Source organism: Grampus griseus (assembly GCF_964374135.1).
Source record: "Grampus griseus genome assembly, chromosome: 9".
NCBI lineage: Eukaryota > Metazoa > Chordata > Mammalia > Artiodactyla > Delphinidae > Grampus > Grampus griseus.
The window spans coordinates 74,729,070-74,755,701 of record NC_139003.1 but is presented as its reverse complement, the minus strand read 5'-3'; the positions used below and the strand labels follow the sequence as shown (position 1 = coordinate 74,755,701).

Genomic DNA, 26,632 nt, shown 5'->3' with positions numbered 1-26,632 from the left:
AAGAGACCTTCTCTGATCACTATCGCCTAGTTGTTGCCGCAATCTTAACAGTCAATCATCTCCCCTTGGGTGCCCCGACCACGCCTATTGCTCAGACCTCGCCCACCAAGTAGCCCTCCCTCCCACCTCATGGCTCCGCCCCAGGCCTAGCAAAGGAAGATTCTCACTGGTGGAGAAGTTGCTCTGGTCCCGCCCGGCGGGCGGCGATAGGCCGAGCTGGCGTGGGGCGGTGGCGGTTGGCTGCCTGGGGACGGGTCCCTGGTGTTGCCCGTCAGGGTAGCTGGCGGCAGTGGCGGCTCTCGGGGGTGGGTTGTCAGTCAGTGAGCGGAGGGGGAAGATGGCTCGCGGGGACCCGTTCTGCTAGGAAGAAGGTGGGCAGGTGGTGCTACTTACTCGGGAGAAAGCAGAGCAGCCGCCGTCGCTGTCGCTGCGAGCCAGACAAGTCGAGATTCTGGAGGTGGAGCTTGGAGAGCCGCTCTGGTGAGTCCGGCCGAGCGAACCGCGCCGGGCCCCCAGGGCGGCCGGCGACCGATAACTTTTTTGTCAGGGAGGAGCCGGGGCGAGGCGGCGGCGGGGAGGGCACCGGGACTTTGTCCTCGGAGCGGCGGCTTCGTTGGAGGTAACGGCTCCCGCGCGAGGCGCCGCGGCTGGGCGCGAGACGGTGCTGGGCGCCTGGGGCGTCCGGAGGTCTGGGGAGCGGGACCGGATGGTGGGCTGCGGCCGGCGGCTTCTCGCCCAGAAGTTGGGCGCAGCCCGCCTGCTGCCTGGGCGGCGGCGGCAGCTTTGTGCGCGCGGACTCGGGTCTTTCTCCTTCCCCGGCCAGGAGCCCTCCGACCTCCGGGCGTGACCGGGGTGTAGCCGCCTCGGCCCGACCCGCCGCCCCTCGGCGGGGTTGGCCTGGGGTGGGACCCCGCCACCCCCGCCGCGGCTGATGCTCCGGCCTGACCTCTCCTACCCCTCCCACCCCTCCTACTCCGGCTTGCCACTTCAGCGAGGCTGCCGCTATCCGTTCAGTCTAATGGCCAAAACGGTCACTGTCGCCCCCCTCGTCTTTGAAAGCTGCATTCGCCTCGGTTCCCCCCTCCCCGCCCCCAGGTCGGACAGATTCACAAAGCAGCCACGATTCCTTCCTTGGTTATTTACACCGGAGATCTCTTCTTCAGCCCTTGCCCTCTTCTTACTAAGAGTTAGCCCTCTCCTTAGGATGATTCTGACATACTAGAGAATCGTCAGGGTTTTGTCTGAAAATTGTTGCATTGAAAGACCCGTCGAAGTTTGCACGCTTTGGCAAAACTGGGTATCCGCCCTTCGGTGTGCACATGTGTGCGTTGTACCCTCAGAGTTTAGACAGTCCTGATAATTTTTAATTTTGCCCTGGTGCTTTCGTACTCTGCAGAATCGGTTCTCTGATAAATACACTATCACACGCCTGGCAGCCGCTCGGCTCTTCAGGTAGGGGGAGTTTATTCCGCTGGCAGCTTCTACTTATCTCAGAGACGTACTACCGGCAGTCGGGCCAGGCTGTCCTTTGGCAAATTATTTGTCCTTTGGGTCACCCAGTAGTTTGGGGGGCAGGTATGACACCTCTTTGGTTCGTGTATCATTTTACAGTTTGAAATTTTCAGCTTTTAAAATCTTATCTGCATAAAATCATAAATATTGGTCTAACCTTGAGTCAATGTGATAGTCCTGGGAGGCTTGTTTTCCATAAGAATATTCTCCTAACATCCGTAGATCACCGCCCCGCCGCCGGACCCCAATTTCTAAGCATTTTTTTCTTTAGGTTAATACATTTTAAGTCCAAAGTACCATATTTTTGAAGTGCAGGCAAGAAAGGAAGAAAAAAATCTGTAGGATATGCTTGGTTGGCCAATAGTAGCTTCAAAGTCAGTCAGTTATTCTAATAATTCATTTCAACAAAGTGGCAAGGGAGAAAATCATCACCTGTTTTAGAAGATAAACTCTGGATTTGGTGTATTTATCCTTTTTTGATTTACTGTAGTTATAACCATAGAGGGATTATAAATCCTCTTAGTTATCAGCATTAACAGGATGTGGATAGCCAGATGAGGCATTGGCTAGGTCAGTGTGTTACCCCTGCTATGCTTCCTTTCTTTGTTGTATTCCTATTTTATGAAATCTGCTCTTGGTTGCATTTTTAGAGTGGTGTTGTTTTGACAGTCAGAGTTTAAATATATCTCGTAGTCAACTATTTTACTCAGGATCCTGTTGCCTGATATTTATTTTACAATGAATATTAAGAACTCTTTAAAAAATATTAGTATCAAGACCATTTTGGGGGGTATCAAGTTTACATTTTGTAAATAATGGAAATTATGTCAAACATAAAATTTGCACTATTCCAGGCTGAATAGGTGCTAGGGATACAGAAATGAATATCATAACTCTTGTCATCAAGGAATTTACTGTGTAATATACAAGACAGATAAGTAAAGTAACAATTATAATACCCTCTGTTAAGTGTGAATAGAGATATGCCTAGTATAGTAAGGGAACAGAGTAGGAGATGGCTAACTCAGCTTGGATGTATATAAAGTCGGGGGCACACAGTAGAGTTTTAAAGTGTGACATAATTTTGCCAAGTGCAGGATGTAAGTGAATAACTTTCCAAGAAGAGAATATAAATATAGTCAGTGAGAAAGCAAGGAGGCATGAGAAACCCTGGTAGTTTAGAGAAGTCATTGTCAGTGACAATTACGAAGTCAGCAATGTTGATGTAACTTGAATGCAGGGGTGAGATGGGGAAATGGTGGAAGATGAGAACAGCGAGAGTGGTAGAGGGCCAGACCAGGGCCTTGTATCCTTGGCTAAGGGGGTTGCGTTGAAAATGATGGGTAAGAAACCGCTTAATGGATCTGTGTTTTGGATCCTCACTCTGGCAGAGTGAGGTAGAATTTGATAGATGCTGTCACCTCGGGAAAGAAAGGAGGAGGAATCAAGACTGAGGATTTGATTTGGTTCCATTGATTGGAAATGAGGAACACATAGATGGAGGGAAGATGATAAATTCTATTTTGGATATTTTTGAATTTGAGAAAGCTGTGGAATGTTCAGGTGAAGCTGTAGATAGATGTTTGGATCTAGGATGTGAAACTTGTAAAGGAAATCAGGAATAGAGGGAAGAGTGGAGGTTGAATTGAAGAAGCTGCGTTGACTTGGGTATGTTGGAATGACTCAGATTGGGAGTCTTAAGCATAATGAAAGCAGCAGTCAGTGAACAGACAAATAAAAAGCAGATAGGTGGAAGCATAGTGTGAAAGAGAGAAGAGTAGTAGTTAGAAAGGTAGGAAGAACGTCAAGAGGGATGCCAAGGGAGGAGAAATTTTCAAATAGAGAGGGAATGGGTTAACAATTTCAAATTCTTTAAAGAGGTGTCAAATAAGGAGAGACTTCAGGGAACAGTAAATTTGTCAGGAGTCCATAGGTGACTTTGACAAGTACAGATGTAGCTGAGTGGTGGTTCAGAAACTAGTCTTCAGAAGATTGAGAAGGAATGGATGATGATAAAGTAGACATGCTTGCCTGAGGCATTTTAAAAACTGAGGAAGGGAGAGAATGACAGCTATAAAGCAGTGGTTCTCAATCTTACCTACACATTTACAATCTTCTGGGGGAGCTTTTAAGAATCCCGATTTCAAGGGGGAGCTCTTGTACCAATTTGGGGAGTGGGACAGGACGCAGACATCCGTATTTATTTCAATAGCTTTATTGAAGTATAATTGGCAAATAATAAACTACACATAGTTAAAGTGTGCAGTTCAGTGTTTAACATGTGTTTATACTCATTAAACCATCACCACAATCAAAATCACCTCCAAAAGTTTCCTAGTGCCCCTTTGTAATCTCTCTCTCTCATCCCCTGAAACCACTGATACACTTTTTGTTACTATAGATTAGTTGCATAGATATTTTAAAGCTCCCTAGATAATTCTATAGCCATAGTTGAAACTGCTGCGGAGGGATGTGGGTTGAAGAGATATTATGCTTGATTTTTTTATATGCATAAGGAAAGTGAGAAGAGATTAGGAAAGATATCTATTGGAACTAAGTCCCTGAGGAGATAGAAGTCGATGGAATTTAGAGCTTTGACTGGTAAGAAAGGAAGACAATTCTGGAAGCAACATCTCTAACAAAGAATATGATATTAAAGATAGTATTTTTTGTTGTTGTTGTTATCAGCATCAAAGTTGTCATCACGTAATATCAAGATTAGTTCTCTGAAGTACTCAAAAACAATTAGCATCTTAATATTATTAAAATGAATGCCCCTCAGAAAAACCCCTTAAATGCAACCTGAGACCCCTGGCACCACCATGTAATGCTTTGTCATTTTTTTGGAGGGGAGCAGATGGAATTAACAGTTTGACTATTGCTTATTGTTAAGAGCCAAGTACTACTAGAATCTTTTTGGCCCTCTCAGAGTTAGGCTGCATATCTGCACTGTGGAAAGAGAACATTTAACATTTACAAATCTCCTGTTTAAAGTATTTTTGTTCAGAAGAAATCTTGCTTGCTTGCCCTTTGGACATATGCCTTTTAAATACATTGGAGAAGAAAATCCTTCTTCTGCGTCCCAAATGAGACAGAGAAGAGCTGTGATTAGAAGTTGTCAAAGGCCCACACTTTGGGACTTCCCTGGTGGCACAGTGGGTAAGACTTCACACTCGCAATGCAGGGGGCCCGGGTTTGATCCCTGGTCAGGGAACTAGATCCCACATGCATGCCGCAACTCAGAGTTCTCATGCCACAACTAAGGAGCCCACATGCTGCAACTAAGGAGCTGGTGAGCCTCAGCTAAGGAGCCTACCCGCCACAACTAAGACCTGGTGCAACCAAATAAATAAATATTAAAAAAAAAAAAAAAAAAGGCCCACACTTTGTATCCTGAGAAAGGTAATTCTACCCCCCCATCCTACCCCACTCCCCCATTCCACTTTTTCTTTTTCTTTTTTTTTAAATTTCTGGCTCAGGTTTTGGATGTAGGCAAAAGCTGAGCCCCACTGGTTCTGAGGTCCAGGGTTTGTTCTTCACTCTTGTTTCTTACCTTTGGCAGGGGGCTGAAAGCAAATGGTTAATATCTAAATATTATTTGACATTGCACTTGAGCATAAATAAAGGTGGGGTGAAAATTTTTGTCTGATTATTTCCTAGAGTTCTGAAAATTTCTTTCATTGTGATTAAAGTATAAAAGTATGATCAGACCTAGAGAGGGTAGGCATCCCTAGTTTTGGTGCAGCCTAAAAGAGTGGGACTATCAATGTTAACATGATTTTGGATACTATTGTTACTATATTCAAAGCAATATTGTAAACATTCTGTATTTTCTTAATTACTAATGTAATACATAATAATTGTAGGAAATTTGGAAAATTTAGGAAAGCATAAATGAAAAATAACATAATACCTTCACCTATTGATAATCATTATTAATACTTTGGTAAATATCCTTATAGGTCCTTTTTAATGGGATTTACTCTTTTTTTTTTTTTAACAAAAAACGCCCCCATGTTGTAAATACTCTTTTTCTGTTGTTGTTGTTCATGCTGTTCTGTTTCTAGCTTACTTTTACATAATTGAATGAATACTTACCCGAGTCAATAAAACATTATTTTTTTTACAACATAACATCATTTTAAATGTGTGGCTAATATTCCAGCATATGGATTTACCATTATTATTTAACCAGCATTTCAATTGTTAAAAATTTAAACTCTTTCCAATAATTTTGAATGAATCATGTAGCAGTTAGCTTCTTGATGGATTAATCATTGCCCATATCTTTATTTACTTAAGACAAATTCTGAAATCAAAAGGTATCATATTTTAATTATTTTTGATATTAATAGACTGCCTTCCAGAAAGTTTTAATTAATATTCATTTTTGTTAATTGTGCTTGAGAATGCCAGCAATCTCTCCATATTAAAAATCTGCCATTTTGATATGAAGAGTTGTAGCTTCTATAAATTTTTTTGTTTCATTGGTTATTAGTTATTTAAAATATTTGTATTTTTTGTGAATTATCTATTACTGTACTTTGTTTATTATGATATAAAGATATGATATGGAGACTTTTAAAAACTGAGTTATGAGAGCTCTTTGTGTATAAAACTATTAGACGTTGGTCAAATTACAATGAAAATAATTTCTCCAGTTTGTCATTTGCATCCTAATTTTGTTTTTGGTGTGAATTTTTTCTTTTTAAACAGATTTTTAACATTTAGTGTAGTTAAATCTGTCAAATTTTTCTTTTATGGCATCTGCCTGCTTAGGAAAGCCTTCTTGCATTCCCAAATTATATAAGTAATTACCTCTATTTCCTTATATTACTTTCAGAGTTTTAAGAAACATTTACATCTTTAATCTATTTGGAATGTATTTTGAGGTAGAGTGGCAAGTCAATTATTTTAATACTATTTACTGAATAATTATCTTTCCCCAGAGGTTTTAAATGCTGTCTTTTTAATATGCCAATTCATGATTTTTTTTCTAGGTTTTCTATTCTGCTTCATTGGGCTATATTTTTTGCTCCAGTAACTCCAAACAGTTCTAATTATTAATAACTTTTTAATGTATCTTACTATAAGGTTGTGTGAATTCCTATTATCTTTTTCAAAACATTTTCAGCGTTTCTCATATATTTTTTTCAGATTGCCTCTAATTCAATTTATTAAGACCCTGAAAGAACCCAATTGGAATTTCTAAACTAATTTTTTAGAGATAGCTGTGATATCTTTACAATATTTTCATCATTTCTTCAAGTCATCTTTTATGACTCAGTGTTTTGTAGTTTTCATGTGGTTCTGCCTATTTTTAAAGTTGATTTTTGGTATTTTAAAGCTTGTTGTTGCTATTGTGAGTGGAGTAGTTTTTCAATGTATTTTAAAGAGGATTGCATCTTTCTCGTGGAACATAGAAAAGTTGGTGACTTGTGTATACTGTTTTCTAACTGGTTATTTTACAAAATTCTTAATTCTAATAGTTTTTTATTGGATTTTGTAATAAGGCAGTTATAGCCTTTGTAAATGATGATAATTTTGTTTTCTTGCCCTTATTTAACCCTTTCTTTTTAAAAAAATTACACTGATCAGAATGTCTAGAAGACTGTTAAATTATAGTAGTGAATAGTGAGCATCTTTGGCTCATTTCTCATTTGAATGACTGCCTTTACGGTTTCACAGTTGTGTATTCTTTTTGACAATTTTTTTTAGTATGTTAAGGAAATAGTCTTCTATTCCCCTTTTCCGGAGTTGAGGTTAAATTGGAAAAATATATTAAATTTGATCACATACTCTCATAATGTATACTGAGATAATTATATGGTTTTTCTTCTTTTACCTATTGGTTGATGAATTATATTAGAAGATTTCCTAGTGGATTTCACCAATTTTGTCTCTTTGGAATAAAGGCAACTTGATAATAGCATACCTCTTTAAAGCTACATTTGGTTGCTCTGTAAGATCTCTAATGTTCTTTTTGTATTACCTTTTTGAGGTTTTGGTTTCTGAATATGCTAGCTTTGTAAAATAGAGAGAGAGAGAGAGATAGAGAGAGAAGTGTTCCATCTTTTTATAAGCTCTGGCAATCTCTTCTTTGATGGTCTGAAATAGTTTAGCTATAAAAATGTCTAGGTCTTTTTGGATTAAATACAACTTGTTGAGATTTTAATACCTGCTACTTTCTAAGTACTTTGCATAATTAATTTCATTTAACTGTGCACAGCTTTGCAAGATAAGTATTATTATCCTTATTCTACAGATAAAGAAACTGAGACTCAGAGAGATTAAGATACTTGTACAAGAGCAACAGCTAGTTAGTGGTAGAGAGAGTTTAAACTCAATTCCTATCTGATGCCATGATTCATGATTTTTAATCAGTACCCTAATTTTTTCCTAATCAGGACTCTTTCCTTATTCTCTCTTACTGAGAAGTAAACTTAATTATTTTATTTGAGTGTCTTATTAAGTGTTTTCCTCTTTGTCCAATTAATTTCAGTTTTTGGTAACCCTATCTTAATTATTACTGGTTTGTTCTGTTTTGCAATCGTATCTTCAGCTGTTTTAACAAATACAGCCCAGTATGGTTATGACAGAAGATACTGGAATGGGAATGGGATGATAGTTATTTAATGCACTTTATATAATTCATGTTTTAATTTGTCAGGTGTTCAAGATCAACTTGCATTCCTGAATCCTGTTTTACCTTGTAAGGAATATTAAGCGCAACACATCAAGGAGCTTTGGAAATAGTACTTTTCCATTCTAGTTTAAACATTTGTCACTGTTGAAGCTTGCATCAGGGTAGCCTTTTAGTAGTAAATGTTAAATGATATTTGTTTGGTGTGTGCTTTCTGGAACAAAGAGTCTTTTGATTAGAGGATGAACATTAGTTGCTTTCTCATATAAATGCATAAGCATTCATTCAGTTATTTGCACTAGACCTAGTGAAAACATTATATGTGAGCTCTTAAACTGTGCAATGAAAATTATTTGAGGTTTCAGGTATTGGAAGATATACATCCTCTTCTGTAGAGGAACTTACAGGCTTGGAAATTAAAGAGAATAATGTAAGCCTTAAAAGTGCTTAAGTTGGGCAAGCAATTGTAAACTCTGTTTCTATCTTTTTGAGCTCCTCTGTTATTTTCTTCCCCCTTTAGATGTAAGTAACATTTAATTAATTCAATTAGGGTATTGGTTCTAATCAACATACACAGACTGTACTCCCCACCTCCACTAATGGGGGGCAGAAGAAGCTGCCAGTCTGACCTGGCACATAACATGCTCTTTGGATCTAAATGTCAAAGTTCCTGTTGATTTGTTAATCCATAGATATTATTGTGGTGGACGGAGTGACCACACAGTCCTCAAAGCAGTACACACTTTAGTAGTTGAGAAGAGGGAGAGACTGTTTTGGGAAATTATGAAACTTTGAGTGGGTCTGGATAAAGGAATGTAGAGGAAGGTGAAAGTATTTTAGAAATGGGTGGGGGGAGATGCATCAACTAAGTATGAAAGGTAGAAATGTGCAAATCGAATAGACTGTTAGAGAAGTATGGAAAATCAGAAGAATGGGTTACATGGGTGATAGAAGCAGAATATTGAAGTCAGTGAAGTCTTCTCAGTAGAGTTTCAGAAAGGAAGATGCTTGTGGCAAGGTTAAAGAGAAGGAATGAGTATTGAGAGAGAACCAATAGAATTGTCATTTTTGAGGTCATGGAGAGTATATGATGAGAACCAAATGTATACTGTAAAGGGGGTTAAGGAATAAATTGGTGGTGAATAATTGGAGGCAGTGGCAGTAGATAAGGCTACTAAATCAGAAAGCTAATCAGTGAAGAATAAATAAGGATGAAAGTAACTGGAGGGCATTAGAAGCTAATGAAGCTTCTCTCCCTGTTCTATCCCTCCCCCCACCCCCTCCCCACAGATCCTGAAAAGCATTTTGTCCAACTGAATGAAGTGCAAATTGTCCAATTGAAAATATTTTGTTAGTGATAATTTGAACTATCATTGAGCATCTGTGGTGTGGCAGTGCTTTAGTTGTATTATTTTTAATCCCTAGAACATTCCTGTAATACAGATGTTATCACCTACTTTTCACAGTGGACGAAAGTGAGAAAGTTTAAGTAATTTGCTGGAAAGTGGGCATGGTTTTTTTTGACTCTTCATTATGCCATGCTTCTTCTTCTGTTTATTGAGCTGTGTTAAAACACTTGGGAACATTGTAAAGCAACTATATTCCTATCAAATTAATTAAAAAAAAACACTTGGGGAAGGAGTGGTTGTAAAAGGAATATAAGGTATGATTCCTTTCCTTATAGAAAGGAGTGGAAGAGAAATTTTAGTTATGTTTGCTGTAATTTGTGTTAACTATATTTTCTATTTAAAATGTTTTATAAAAGGATTCCTTTCAATAAGCTCCTCTACCATATGTATAATACTTAAATTTTATCTAGAGATGAAATGTTCTTTTTATCCATGATAATGATTGGTTGAGGGGAAAGGAAGTACAATCCAAGAAAGATGATGTCTAGAAAAGTCAGGATATGGGAATTCCCTGGCATTCCAGAGGTTAAGACACAACTCTGTCACTGCCGAGGGTGCAGGTTCAGTCTCTGGTCGGGGAACGAAGATCCCACAAGTTGTGTGGCGCAACCAAAGGGAGAAAGAAAAAAAAAAAAAGGCAGTGTATGAATTGTTCTTTTCACTGTGAGAGCTACAAGTATGTTATACAATTTTCGGTAGCACCTCAGAAAGTTTAGCTTCTTCATGGAAATCATACTGAGCTTGTCACAAGATGGTAATCAGGGCAGATATTTTTCATGACACCAGATTATAAAGCTTCAGAGTTTAATGTAGTATAATGTGATTTATTGAATTTGGATTCCATCAGTCAGGAATAGGTTATTGGTGACAGAGTCCAAACAGATGTTTAATTTTCTGTTATAAACCCTTTCTTTGGAAGGAATGCATAACTGAAAAGAAATACTTAAACTACTTTAGGGATTAAACATCCTCACAGGACTTTCAAGTACTTTGAGAGGAACCAACATAGAAATTTTTGCTGTACTAATTTTAGTTTCACATTCAGCTGCAAAGCAACATCTAAGTTACATTTTGCTATACTAGTATAAGGCTTAATATTATTAAAAACTTTATTTAGAGGATTTCCCTGGTGGCACAGTGGTTAAGAATCCACCTGCCAATGCAGGGGACACAGGTTCGATCCCTGGTCCGGGAAGATCCCACATGCTGTGGAGCAACTAAGCCCATGCACCACAACTACTGAACCTGAGCTCTAGAGCCTGTAAGCCACAACTACTGAAGCCTGCGCGCCTAGAGCCTGTGCTCCACAGCAAGAGAAGCCACCACAATGAGAAGCCCAAGCACCGCAACGAAGAGTAGCCCCTGTTTGCCACAACTAGAGAAAGCCTGCGCACAGCAACGAAGACCCAACGCAGCCAAAAAAAACAAAACAAAACTTTATTTAAAAAGTAATTTTATAATTGAGCCTCTGCTAAAACAAATTGACTGTGACCCCAGTTAGTATGAATCAACATGATCATACTGGGACCTCCCTGGTGGCGCAGTGGTTAAGAATCTGCCTGCCAGGGCTTCCCTGGTGGCACAGTGGTTGAGAGTCCGCCTGCCGATGCAGGGGACGTGGGTTCGATTCCTGGTCTGGGAAGATTCCCACATGCCGCGGAGCAACTAAGCCCATGCGCCATAGCTACTGAACCTGCTCTCTACAGCCCGTGAGCTACAACTACTGAGCCCATGTGCTGCAATTACTGAAGCCCGCACGCCTAGAGTCCTTGCTGCACAGCAAGAGAAGCCACCATAATGAGAAACCTGCGCACCACAACAGAGAGTAGCCCCTGCTCTCCGCAAGCCCACGCGCAGCAACAAAGATCCAGTGCAGCCAAAAATAAATAAATAAAAAAACAAAACAAAACAAAAAACATGATCATATGGAACTATTTATTTCATCTTTGGTTACTATAATTTTTTAAACAAGAAAAACAACTGTGTTAATAAGATCCACTGAGTTTCTGATTGAGACAAACCAAATAGAATTTTGTAGTGTAGCTAAGATTTGTTGCTTTTGTTATTATGGCTCTTTTATTATTATGTTGCTTTTATTATTATGGCTGTATTATTTTGGCTCTATTACATTACCACCATTAACTGTTTACTTGCATTTTTTCATTGTACCCTCCCTTTGTCTGCACATTTTCTAATTGAACATCTGAACTTCTGTTGGCAGATGTCATTAATGGTTGAGCATCTCATTCCAAGTTTTGAAAGGGCAGTGACTCACCCTAAGACATCAACCCAACCCATGAGTCACTTGGAATTTGGTTCTCCTAACATTTCTCTCTTCTTTTGTCTCCAACATTAGAGAAGGGAAAACTGCCGCTTAAGAATGCAAAAAACTTTAAAGGAATTAAAATAGAGCTGTGCTTTAAAAAGTGTATTTCTATATGCTATCATTTTGGGGAAAGAGAGGAAAGAGACGTGAATGATAGCAAAATGATTGCAAGATAATATTTACATTGGACTTTCTTCAACATTCCTCCTCATTTTCCTCATAGCATTTGTTTTTATTTGCTTATACCCTGATTTGCCTTGATTTGTTTCAAAAGGGATTAAAGGACACTCACTTCTGCTGTGTTTTAGGTTTACTTGTTTCCCCTAATAGACTGTGAATCCCTCAAGTCAGCGACCGTGTCATACTCATTTTTGTAAATCTATCACCTAGGACATAGAAGACATTTAATAGTTCATAACTAAATGGATGATATTTAAGCGCCTCTAGTACAAGAGAAGAGAGGTTAATCGCTGCAATCCTAGTTAATTGCATGCAGCTTTGATGGCGTTCATGGACTGAGTTGTCTGTTCCCCCACCCCGTTCCTAATCCCCAGTACCTCAGAATGTAACCATATTTGGAGATAAGGTCTTTATAGAGGTACAAATTAAGTTAAAATGAAGTAATTAGGGTAGCTTCTAATCCAGCATGACTGGTGTCCTTTTAAGAAGAGGAAATTTGGATATGACTTTACAGATGGAAGATAATGTGAAGGCACAAGGAGAAAATGGCTGCAAACCAAGGAGAAAGGCCTGGAACAGAACCTTTCCTTAACGGCTCTCAGCAGGAATCAACCCTGCCGACACCTTGATTATTAGACTTCTAACCTCTGGAACTGTGAGAAAATAATGTCTATTGTTTAAGCCACGCATTCTGTGGTACTCTGTTACAGCAACCCTAATAAACTAATACAGCTGGCTTGTATGCTTGGCTGTAGCAAAATTTGATACCCTTAATTTGCCTATCTCCAAGGAACAATTTGTTACCCTCTATGTCAAAACCTTAGAACTTTTTACTCTTCCCCCAGGCAAGACATGGGAAAGAGACATTTGTGTGGCTTAAGGGAGAAAGTAATAACTATACGTCTCAAATAAATAAATAAATAAATAAATAAAAATAAACAATAACTATTTGTCTCCTTTCACCTTCCTACCCATACAGTCAATGGCAAGCAGCTAGCTCATTCTCTAGTTCAACTGAATTTGTTTGGCTTGGCACGGAGGAAGTGTTTATGAGTTATTTGTGTTTAAGTGTTCAAGAGCTGCCGCGAAACCTGGTTGCTTTTTCAAAGTATGGAGATGGAAGAGGAAGACTGAATAAAATAGTTATTGTGACGTTAATTTGAACTAATTGCTTGCGCATAATCTCATCAACATTACTTTGCCTGTGTTATAGTCAACAGGGCAGAGCATTGTGTCTTTTATAGTGTTTTGTGACACTTAGTTGAAAGAGAAGATTTTGGACGTGTACAAAACAAGAACACTTGCTCTATTATCATTTGGAAGTAGTTTACCAGAGTACTGAGAATAGGGTAAACTTAGATTAACTAGCAAACTGAATAAAGCTCTCAGTCCTGGAGTTAAAAAAAAAATTGTTTGCCATAAAGCAAAACAAAAGAAACAGCAAAACCCTCCAATTTATGGGCAAGTAGGAATTTTAACCTAATTTTGGCATTTAAGCTTCAGTCACATCCACACAGTCTAGAGCACCCTTGTTAACAGCCTGTAGTTACTGTGGTAAATACCAGTGATACACTTTCTCATCCCCTTTCTTTTCCTTCATTCCAGTTGTTGAGAAAAATACTGAAACCAAGAATTTTCTCAAAGTCACTTGCTAACAAGTGGCAGAGCTGGATCTCATTGTAAATTGAAGACTTTTGCTCTGTTACCCTACCATGTTTTACTATGGCCCTGTAGTTCTCAACCTGGCTGCCAAACAGAATCACCCATGTAATTTATTTTCCCCTACCAATTTATTTTGAGATGAAAATATTCTAGTTTTCTGTTTAGAATGAAAATATTAAGAAGGAAAGACTAAAAGAGTAAATTATTCATGAAACAGTATGCTATAAACTTTGAACTGTTGTGTGCTGGGGGTAGGGATTGTTGATAGCATGAAGAGTGATTGAGAATGGGGACTCTAGAGTTGGGCTGCTTGGATTCTAAATCTAACTCACTTACTTGCTAGTGTGTGACATTGGACAAGTTATTTCTTTAAGCTTCAGCTTCCTTTTTTTTGTGAAATGGAGATTATATTAATTTACCATTTAGGAAGTCTGTGAGGATTAAATGAAAATTCCCATAAAGCACTTAACAAAGTGCCAGACACATAAGTGCTTGAGAAATGTTAATCGTTATAACAATATCATCCCTGGACGTCTATTGTTGACACATTTGACTCGCACTGTTTTCTAGACTGTATTCCCAGTGATGCCAGTTGTGTCTGGACCATAAAGGATCTAATGGGCAAATACACTTGGGAAAATATTTCATTCTAAATAGCTTTCTTGGAGACTCATTAACACAGATATAGCATATTAAAAGGCTCTGACGAGGGGCTTCCCTGGTGGCGCAGTGGTTGAGAGTCCGCCTGCCGATGTAGGGGACACGGGTTCGTGCCCCGGTCCGGGAAGATCCCACATGCGGAGCGGAGCGGCTGGGCCCGTGAGCCATGGCCGCCGAGCCTGCGCGTCCGGAGCCTGTGCTCCTCAACGGGAGAGGCCACAACAGTGAGAGGTCCGTGTGTCGCAAAAAAAAAAAAAAAAAAAAAAAAAAAAAAAAGGCTCTGACGAGTCCTTTGATTAAAAAGAAAGAAAACTCTAACTTTCTTGAATAGTTAAATTTTAATAGGGAAAGCCTTTTCTTCTTTGGTACAACTGTTAATATCTTTTAGAACGGTTTGTTTTTGTTTGGTTTTTTTTTTTTTGGCTGTGTTGGGTCTTCGTTGCTGCGCGCAGCTTTCTCTAGTTGCGGCGAGCGGGGGCTACTCGTCATTGAGGTGCGTGGGCTTCTCATTGTGGTGCCTTTTGTTGCAGAGCATGGGCTCTAGGTGCACGGGCTTTAGTAGTTGTGGTGCACGGGCTTCAGTAGTTGTGGTGCACGGGCTTAGTGGCTCTACTGCATGTGGGATCTTCCTGGACCAGGGATCGAACCTGTGTCCCCTGCACTGGCAGGTGGATTCTTAACCACTGCACCACCAGGGAAGTCATAGAACAGTTCTAACAATAGTTTAGGAAGCACTGCCTAAACTATACTGTGTTTACCTGGTTTAGTGAATTAATAAGGATAGTGATCTTTTTATTTTCCCCAGTTATTTGTACTCTACAATAACAATATGATGTATAGTTGGAAGGAGCCAGGAGTTTGGGATTCTAGTAGAATTTCTGTAACTACCTAGGAGAGTGATCTTGTATTTAGCCTGTATATGTGCCTTTTAAAAGTAACAAAATAAATGAGGAAAATGACTGTAAACAGCTGGTTATATGAAAGATTTGTCATTGAAATAACTTGCCTGTTAGATTTGACTTTTTTTCAGCCTTAGTACCAACTGTCATACAACCAGCCTTGCAAATAAGTTATAGGAATAGGAGCTATGTTCCTGATCAAGTCCCTGATATCAAATTCATTATAGAAATAGTCACTGACAAAACTACAGAAGCTTTGAGAAATCTGGTTAAAAATAATTCCTTGACAAGTTCAAATTCTGTACATGGTTAAGAAGTTGAGGTTTGGGTTTCTTTTTTTTTTTAACATACTTAATTTAGATTACTTTGTCACATTCTGATGTTTGTAGCCTAACTTAAATAAAAAATAATAAAATCTATCCTCAAATAGAGATCATTTTTAACATACAGAAATCTGTTGCATTTCTTTACACTAACAATGAAATATCAGAAATGGAAAGTTAAAAAAAAATTCATTTTAAAATTGCACAGGAATTTTAAGGAATCTTTTCCTTAAAAGATTTTATTTTATGAAAAGATTTTATTTTATGAAAAGATTCCTCCTTAAGGAATCTTTTCAATTTTAAGGAATCTTTTCCTTAAAAGATTTTATTTTATGAAAAGATTCCTCCTTAAGGAATCTTTTCATAAAATAACATTTCATAATCTTTTCATAAAATAACATTTTATGAAACTTTTTTCATTTCACCTGCATTGCCAACATCTCTTCATATCGTATCCATAGCAGCAAACTTTAATACTTGCACGTTTGAAATGTTTGAAATGTAAAATATGATTTGCCTACTGAATGGCAAAATTCGTATAGGTAAAATTAAATTGGGGATTAACGTTGAGGTAGAATAAAAAAATTAACTGTCATGTGGGACAGTTACTTATAATTAATATGATTGTCTGTCTAGAGTATTTCAGATAATAGACTGAAGAACTATTGGAACTTTGGATAAATATTTCAGTAGGATTATTAGAAATGAAATAAACCAAATGCATAGGAAAACAATGGCTTTCCTAAATACTTGAAATAAGCAGTTACAATTAAAAAGAAAAAACGTAAAGTGTAATAAAAAGAGCTCATTTATAATAGCAGTATAAATTAAACCCTATTAGATAACAAAATGCACAAGTAACCTTAGACCCAGCAATGCTCTTTCTTGAGTCTGTCCTATAGAAGTACTTGCAGAAATACAAGAAAATTTGTCACAGCATTGTTCAAATAGAAAAATTGGAAAAAAACGTTTTAAAGGGCTGGAAAAATTTCAAAAAAGGGAAATACCTGTAACTTAATAGATTTAGTTAAAATTGTAATAGTCAGGTTTTTTTTTCCCCACAAAAACCTGATTTCTCTGAATGTGTCCTACAGTGTTTTAGTTATCTGTTACTGTGTAACAAATTACCCCAAAACCAAGTGGCTTAAAAATAACAAAGATGTATTTTTCTCATGATTTTATGGGTTGACTGGGTTCAGCTGGCAGTTTTGCCTTTGCATGGCTAAAAGCAGTCTAGCTGAAATCACTGTGCAGCTGCATTCATGTGGGAGCTTGGCTGTGTCTGAAATCCCCAAGATGGCCTCTCATCCTCCAAGGCCTTTCTTCACATGGCTTCTCATTCACCTGTCTATCCCTGAGCTTTTACAGCATGGTGGCTACCTTCTAAAAGGGTATTTCAAGAGGACATGCCTGAGATGCAAACTTCTATTAAGCCTCTGCTGGCATCACGTTTGGTAAAGGCCACTGGTCAAAACAGGTCACATTGCCGAGCCCAGCATCAGTGTGGGAGAGGACTACACAAAGGTGTAAATGGTGGGAAGGGTTGTTTGTTGAAGGCCATAAATATAATAGTAGTAGTCTACCTCACATGAAGAAAAATGTCCAGGCTATAGTAGATGGAAAAAGATCAAGTCTCTGTGTAGAGTGATTGCATTTTAGGGGGGAGAGGGGAAATCAAAACACAAATTGACCATCATATCATATCAGTTGGAATGCAGAAGCAGTTATAAAGATTCAATTATGTTCTATTAAGCCAAGACATTAAAGAAATTTGCAAAAATGTGAAACAGAACCACTCTTCTCAATAATTTTTTTGTTTAGGGATTATTAAAAATATGTTGATATATAATAGGTTTATTATTGTAATAAAATTTAAAATTTTATCATTAAAAATTTCAAATATGATTGAAATGTCAGTAAATATATCCACCATAAACAAGACCTCTTTGGGGTTCTCAATAATTTTTAAGAGTAAGGAGTTTTGAGAACTGCTGATTATATATTGATGGTATATGCATAGAAAAAAATTTGAAATAATACAAAATAGTACAACAGTGCTTTCCTTTGAAGAGTGAGATAGCAACAGTGAGATGAATGAACATTTCTTTTAATTATGTGGAAAAGATTTAAGTGTAGCAATGAAAGAAAACTCCAGTAAAGAAAAATATTAGTGGAGATGGGAGATTAATGTTCTATGAAAGTGTTTATACTTTTTTGGTTTGTTTTCTTAAAGGAAATTTTGTAATTTTTTTATAGTTTTGTAATAAGCAGAACCGTGTTTTACACTCTACATTGTTGATTTTGTGTATTTTGCCTAATTTTATCATGATTCTAGTACTTGTAATTATTCCTGTAGAAAATATAGGGTGCCGTCTTGATTCATTTTCCCCCTCAGCTATGCTTCTCCCTTCCTTTGTCATCTGGATTACAGCCTCCTGTGGACACAGATCATATTTTACTGTTCTTTTCAAAGTAATAGAAACACTTTGTATTATACTCAGTAGGCACTCAAGGGCTTGTTGAATTATTAACGTTGCAATTTGAATCTATAGTAATATTGATTTTTTGCATGTATAAAAATATTAAGTGAGTTATACACATGATCGATTCTCATCCTATGTCTGTTTTTACCTAGTCTTGTTCTTTTTTGTTCCGACTCTGACCCTGCCTGCCCTACAGTCTGGGTAAATTGTATGAACTAGACAGGGGATGTGTAACTAATTTGTATCAACTTGAGGTCCTGGTCTAGTGAATATGTAAAAAGCAGTACTGATCACTATACTACTTACTTATTACTTATACAATAATCATGTCAATGAATGGTATTGAGGTAATTTTTGTAGTTTGAAACTTTTATAATCTGTCAACATAAACTTTACAATTTGTGTCTTAGTTATCATGGTTTCATGGACTTTGATTTACTGAAGTAATACTTGAATCATTCAGTATATACTGTAATTATATTTTATAAAAGACGCTACAAACATTTTGGAAAATCTTATTTCAGCTAATAATTGCTCTTGTAGATTTATACCCAATATTAAATTTGAAATAACTCAATTTCTGATACTTCTGTTTTTAAAGAAATGCATAACTTAACTTAGTCGACTCTTTAGAATTCTTGTAAAATTCTAGTAATATTTTCTAAGTCAAGGTCAATCAATCAACCTTTAAACCAATCAATCAGGCGATGCTGTTGTGGCTTATAGATGCAGTGCCATAGTTCTCTCCTGACAGTTTTCCTTGCTACCCATATACTTAGGTAGCAGCCTAGGCTCTGAGTTTTTCCTGGGTAGGTTGTAAAAAACAGGAGTAAAAGGAAGATATAGTAGAGAAGAAAAGCATACGGACTTGGAGGTTGGAGTGGCATGATGCATTTTGGAGAATAGCAGTAAGTAAAATTTAGATAGGTAAATTATGGCTGTATTATAAGGGGAGCTTGAGGTAGAAGATCTGATAGGTATGATGTGGAAAAGTGTCATAGTATGTTTCAGGAGAAAATCAGTGTTTCAGGAAGATTAGTTTGGCAGTAATGTATATGGTGTCCTGGAGAAGAAACAGAAGCAGGAAGGCTGTGTGAACTGAGCCTGCAGAGGCAATAAAGACCCAGACTGAGGGTGTAGCTATAGAGATGGAGAGCAGATGGCAAATTTGACAGGCATTATGAAGAATGAAATTTATTCCTTTACTCAACAAATATTTGTTAAATACTTGACTGTATATATTTATGCTTCTAATATCTGGACTGAACTTGGCCTATAATTACAATACAATTTTAAGCTTTAAAATTATGTACACTGGTGGTGAAGTTCTTACTATTCTCTTTTCTGGTGATTTGTAATTTTAAAAATAGTTAATCTAGACCTTTCTAAAATGAAGAATAAACACTTCTTAATCTTCCAAAATAATTTGTACTTTATTTGATTAACAAATTGAAACCAGCTACTTAATTATACATATAAGAAATCCTCTGGCAAGCAAATGGAAGTTCTTAAACAGAGGGCTTTATTTTTTAAGAAAGCTTGCATTTATATTTGTGAACAATTAAGAATGTTCTAGTGCATGGAATTCCCTGGTGGTCCAGTGGTTAGGACTCCGAGCTCTCACTGTTGAGGGCCCGGGTTCAAGAGGTTCAGTTCCTGGTCGGGGAACTAAGATCCCACAAGCCAAGCAGTGCGCCCCCCACCCCCCCCAAAAAAAAGAATGTTCTAGTGCATAAAAAAGTCTTTTCATTGCAGTCTTATAATGCCAGCTATCACTTTTAGCATCTTGTTAGTATGATTTCTAAATCAAGCAATGCTTAAAATAGGTTGTTGGTTTAAAACAAACTGAAAAGTACTTTGATTTCGAGGTCATTTTCTCTGGTTAAAGCCAATAACAAAAGTAGGTATGAATCCACTCAAAGAGCCACATTAATCATTCTTATAAGATAAAGATTTTCCTTAAATTATGTTGATAACACATAATAGTTTGCATATTGGAATATAAGTATGAGGGCAGAGTGAGGCAACGGAGGTAAATCTTCATGTTATAAATAATTTATACCTTAGTGTGTTGATGAGAAAGACTGGAAAATTTCAATTTTAATGGTATTGTCTTCATTGACAACAAGCAAAGTAATTTTTTCTTCTTACTGTCATAACTGTAAATATACTGCCTATAGCATTGCTTTTTTTTTTCCCTATTAGATCCCAATGAAAGCCCTGACTTTTAATGCTTTCATTCTGTTGGAACTAATATTTTGCTTTCTGTGTTGTCTTCCTGGACAGTCATAAGATTCATTGTTGTAATTCTTGTATACTTTTATTAATTTTTTCCTTTATATTTCTCCTGTTATCTATTTCCAAGATTTCTATTTCATTGGTTGATCTGGGACCTTCCTCAGCATAGGCCCCTATTCGTTCTTCATTCTAAACATTGAAAATGCCCAGCAATACCACTACTGGACATATACCCTGAGAAAACCGTAATTCAGAAAGAGACGTGTACCAGAATGTGCATTGCAGCACTATTTACAATAGCCAGGACATGGAAGCAGCCTACATGTCCATTGACAGATGAACGGATAAAGAAGATGTGGCACATATATACAATGGAATATTACTCAGCCATAAAAAGAAACGAAATTGAGTTATTTGTAGTGAGGTAGATGGACCTGGAGTCTGTCATACAGAGTGAAGTAAGTCAGAAAGAGAAAAACAAATACCGTATGCTAACACATATGTATGGAATCTAAAAAAAAAAATGGTTCTGAAGAACCTAGGGGCAGGACAGGAATAAAGACGCAGACGTAGAGAATGGACTTGAGGACACAGGGAGGGGGAAGGGTAAGCTGGGACGAAGTGAGAAAGTGGCACTGACATATATACACTACCAAATGTAAAATAGATAGCTAGTGGGAAGCAGTTGCATAGCACAGGGAGATCAGCTCAGTGCTTTGTGACCACCTAGAGGGGTGGGATAGGGAGGGTGGGAGGGAGACGCAAGAGGGAGGAGATATGGGGATATATGTATACGTATAGCTGATTCACTTTGTTATACAGCAGAAACTAACACAACATTGTAAAGCAGTTATACTCCAATAAAGATGTTAAAAAAATAAACATTGAAAATGGATTATTATCATGGATATTTACTTAGTTTGGGGCCTCCTGTACGTTAACCGTGTCCACTTTGGGCAAAGTCATTTATTGTCATTGCACTAATAATTGCTTATACATGGATAGCTTACGACACATCTCTAGCTTTGTTTCCTTACTTTTCTCTAGTCCAAATTTCTTGCTTTCAGGATCACTTTTATTGCATGCTACGATGTCAGCTACCATGGAGGGCTAATTAACAAGGTAAATGTTATACTAAACACACAGAATGGAATTCAGGGCCCAAGCTAGCAAAGGTTCAAAGGTTTGCTCACTTTTTCATTCACTGAGCAAATGTTTATGTATCTATTAAGTGTGAGTCAGTTTAAAAAGACTAAATTGTAACTTAGATTTTTAAGAATTGATTGGATAAGTATAAGATAGGAGTGACCTAGTTTGGAAGCAGTTTGTATGAAAAAAGTCTTGGGGTTTAGCTGACTGCAAGCATAATATCTCTTTCTGTGAGACTTGATTACAAAGGAAAGTAAAAAAAAAATTTGGGTTTCCCTGATTGAAATGTTGTGTCCTTGTATTCAGCTTGTTAGATTTCTCCTGGGATATTATATCTATAGTAGATACTAGATATGTTTACCATTCCTGCTCATGCAAAGCCCCTTTGAAATAAACCTGCATCTATATTCGTCTGTATCTTTGATTTCAACTGTAGGACCAAGGGGAGATATCTGTCCAAAGGATGGGTAGTCTTCAGGCTGGCCAATTTCCAGGGTGGCTAGTTGAGTTGTTGTCATGATCAAAATAAGGAACTGGTACAATCAGATTTATTTGAAGAATTTAGATTTGGGAAATTGAGAAATGCAGATTTGGTGCAGAGGAGAGTGTGTGTCTGGAGCAGAAAGATCGTGATAATTAGGACTAGAATAACCATAATGGAACGTAGGCAGGATGAGTAAGTTAGAAAGGCATTCAGCAAATGAAGAATGGAACATCAACACTATGAAAGCAACCTATATTCATCCTATGCTTTGAGATGTGGGAATTGGACATACGGCTTTTGTGGTCTTCTGCATATATCCCTTTCTGTAACATTAAGATGGTACATTGTTGTAACAGTTTACTAAACTTTCTTTTGAATAATTAATTTTATATATGGATGTAGGATGAGCAGGGATTTTAAGAGTTTTCTAGATTATCAATTTTCATGAGATATTACTTATAAAATCCTGGACAGATGAAAAATCTATCATAATCTTAAAGAAGTTTGGAAATTGTATGTTTTCTCTCAGTAGCCTATTTTATATTGAGGTTTCCAATAATAAGGGTTATTAATTATTTTATCAAACCTGAATCCCTTATTGTATCATTTAAATTAAAATTTTTTATTAGTTTCAAAATTGCAAAGATCTATACTCTAAAGAAGAATATCAAGGTGAAACTTCATTTTTTTAAACTGAAAATTTAAATGAAAGCATTTGACATCTCAGGAAAATTCTGAGGTGCTGGCCTCAGGATATGTACAAACTAAGATTGTTTATACCTAATGAATAAAAACAACTTTTTTTTTTAAACATCTTTATTGGAGTATAATTGTTTACATTGTTGTGTTAGTTGCTGCTATATAACAAAGTGAATCAGCTATATGTATACATACATCCCCATATCCCCTCCCTCTTGCGTCTCCCACCCTCTATCCCACCCCTCTAGGTGGTCACAAAGCACAAGCTGATCTCCCTGTGCTATTAAAAGCAACTTTTATATAATATAGTGAGAACTGTGAAGGTTACTGTGATAAGTTGGCTCCGTTGATTAAACATAGCATTTAAGATAGGATGATTATTAGTCAGTGAGTTTTGTTTTGCTTTGTGGCTATGGACTTCTCCAGACTTTGAATTCTAGCCAACCGTATCACAATGTCTGCCATTATTAACAGTAGGATCAGGCAAAAAAAATATATATCAGCAGAATGTAAACACATTTATTAGACATTCATAGATTATATTCTATTAATAATAGGTTTAACTACAAGTTTTCAGACAAAAATCTAATTCCTTGATGGCAGGGATCATGTCTTGAAAAATCTAATATTCTCTGATAGGAGTTAGCACACTGCCTTGCACTAAAAAGTTATGTCCTACATGTTTGATTAAGATAGGTGTTATGGTTTTCTGTTGATGCCTAACAAACCATCCCCAAACTTAGTGGCTTCAAACAGCAAATATTTTTGATCTCTCACAAATCTGAGGCTGACTAGATTTAGCATGGCAGATCTTCTACTTCATGTTGTCAGCTGAAGCTACAGTCATCTGGAGGCTTGGCTTGGTTGGAATATCCAAAATGGCTCAGTCTTGTGGCTGGTACTTGGTACTGACTCTTAGCTGGTAGCTCAGCAGGGCCCTCAGTTCTTTTCCATGCAACCTTTCATGATGGTGTGGGCTTCTTACAGTATGGTGTTAGGATTCTAAACACATGAAAGTGGAAGCTGCAGATTTCCTAAGGCCTGGCCTCCGAAGTTTCACAGCATTGTGTTCACTGCATTCTTTTGGTGAAAGCAGCACGTGGGGCTAGTCCAGATATCAAAGTGTTTTTTTCCTCACTTGTATTATTTAAATTCAAATCAGATATCCTTTCCCTGGACAAAAGGTTCTTCTGAAGTCCTGGAGGATTTGAAAAGAATAGAAAGATAGAAATGAGAAATGAGAAGAGGGATTGCTACCTTTCTTCTAATTGTCCTCCCTTTTCCAAAAGAAACACACTGGCCTGGTTGCCGTAATACATTGGTATCCCAACATGATTTTATTTGTCCTTGGGGTAGGCAAAAGATATTGAATGCAAAAAACATTTCACATAGTAAAAATCTCTGCTCTATTTTTAATAACCAGACACTTGTTTGTGACTTATGGGGAAAATAGGCCTGAGTTATGGGTCTTTGGAAAGATTTCTCACACCTCTTCTACTGACCTATAAATTATATTCCTTCTCCCTGTGCCCTGAGAGGAAACTTTATTCATTTGAGGACTCAAGTAGGCAATGAGGCAATCAGTAGCACTTCTTTTCAAGTACCAGCACAGGTACCCTCCTGTTTCATAGGGCTCTCCAGTTGAGTGGTCATTTTCTAAGCAGTAAAATCACTAAGATTAAATTAATTTTATTCTGTAACATAATCTGAACATTTCCTTCTGCTCTGTTTTCCTGAAATTCAGCTAGGAATCTTGGTAATCTTCTGGTGGCACTTAATTTACTGCAATGGCCCCATTTTGTAGGACAGAAGTTTAAAACTGTGATGTGTCACAATCCATTTATAGAAATTTGTTTGTTCTTTAGATTTATAGAAACTTGATTTTCATGACATATAAAGCAAATGGTTTTAAAAGATTCAGAAGTGATTTATAGTTAATACTTCATGATGCAAGGGATGATATGAAATAATAGTGAAAATATTTTTTAGAGTTTTACAGTGAAAGTTATAAGTACATTTATTTCTTTTTATGTTCTTCCTTAATTGGATAAGAGTAAAACATTTATAAGTTATATGTTTTTTGTGACAACATTTTTATGATATGCTTTCTGGAAAGCTTGAGGAATTCAGGAATCATTATTAGGGTTAAAATTAAAATATAATGTGGGGGACTGAAGAAAAAGACATTAGATTTAGAAAGGTTTTATGACATACTGAAAATATAAAAAATTAATTTCACACATTACTAACTCTGCTTGTGAAATACTGCATAGAATCCTAGAGAGCTTTCTAATATAATTTTAAGTACTCTGTTCCAAGATATATTTGAGAAAAATAGGAAGTTAGATACACAGCAGGAAATACCTATTTTAATTTTGTTCCTTTTGCCTATGAGAAGAATAAAGATTTTTTTGATGTGAGAGTATATGTTGAATATTGCTTGAGAGATCTAATTAGGTTTATAAAGCTTTAAAGTTATGTAATCAAGACTTTGCCATAAATGTTAACAGATTACATATTAGATATGAAATGTGGGGGTGGGACAGCAACTGTAGAGAGTCTCTTGCTGAGCGCTGGTGGAGAGAAAAAGGTTTTAAATCACGGTTTCAATTTTGTGGTCATTTTGCTTCTTGTCCTCCCTAGTCTTTAGTGGTACCTATAGTCATAACTTATTCACCATGGAACCCAGGTCTAATGGAAAGAAAATTTTTTTACAGGGTCACAGTGTGTGGTAAGGACGAAGAAAAACTTCTGTAAACTGACACACACTATTGGTTTTTCATCTTCTATTTCTCTAGCTACTTATGCTACATTTTATAAAATTCCATTAACCTCTTTCTCATATAATGCATTAATATTTCAGGTCCCATTTTTAATCTTTGTACATTTTCTATTTTTCTTAAGATACTTTTCCTTTTTTGAAATTTATAAAAACTTGTCATCTGAGGGAATTTTTAAGTTTTACCATATTTAGATTTGTTTTGAACTGGCTTGACTTGGTAATTTAAAATTACATGAATGCCAGTTGAAATTTTCACTTTTTGTAATTTTATGGTATAGTTTAATATTTCTGTGAAATTACACATGTAATTAAAAATATTTCTACATTGTACTGAAGATTTTTGACTCCATGTAAAGACAACTAAAATGCTTGAGTATATTACTGTTCTTAAAGAAAACACAACTAATGATAAGTTAACTAATGATTTGAATTTTCATTCATGTTTATAATTCAGTACTGTAATTATTTTCCTTTTTTAACTTACAACAACAACTAGATAAGAAATCTCTTTATAAATTAGTCTCTTTGTCACCTCAGTTTAGTGCAGAGAATAAGTTATAATGGAAAAGAATTTGCCCCTTAGGGTTAAGAAGCCCTTGTGTAATCAAGTATTATGAAAGTTACTGAAATCGAAGCTTTAATGAAGAATGGTATAGAATGTTATCAAAAGACATGAATATCTTTGAAGTGATCTTAATCCCACTGTTGGAAGGTGCTTTCAGATTACACTTGTGGCAGATAATATACTACATTACTTTATATACGGGAAAATAAATTTACGTTTAAAAATTAGAAATGTCCTAATTTTCATTTCAGATCTGCTCTCCACAGTGGCTGGTGTCTTTCTACATTATTGCTTATTCATGGATAGTTTTACAACATATCTCTAGCTCTGATTCCTTACTTTTTCTCTAGTACAAAATTCCTTGCTTTCAGGATCACTTTTATTGCATGCTATGATGTCAGCTACCATGGAGGGCTAATTAACAAGGTAAATGTTATATTAAACACACAGAATGGAATTCAGGGCCCAAGCTAGCAAAGGTTCAAAGGTTTGCTAACTTTTTCATTCACTGAGCAAATGTTTATGTATCTATTGTGAGTCAATTTAAAAAGGCGAAATTGTAACTTAGATTTTAAAGAATAGATTAGATAATAAGTACAAGATAGGAGTAACCTGGTT

The 26,632-nt window shown here is 36.9% G+C and overlaps 1 protein-coding gene across 2 annotated transcripts in view; it reads left to right on the top strand.

The window, feature by feature from the left end:
- The first annotated feature begins 299 nt into the window (after nucleotides 1–299).
- The window catches only part of HYCC1 (hyccin PI4KA lipid kinase complex subunit 1), an 81,143-nt gene continuing 54,810 nt past the window's right edge, over nucleotides 300–26,632 (top strand). For both annotated transcript variants that reach the window (XM_082661643.1, XM_082661644.1), the window contains exon 1: nucleotides 300–480. The gene's annotated coding sequence lies outside the window, so the exon portion shown is untranslated. The remainder of the gene's footprint in view (nucleotides 481–26,632) is intronic.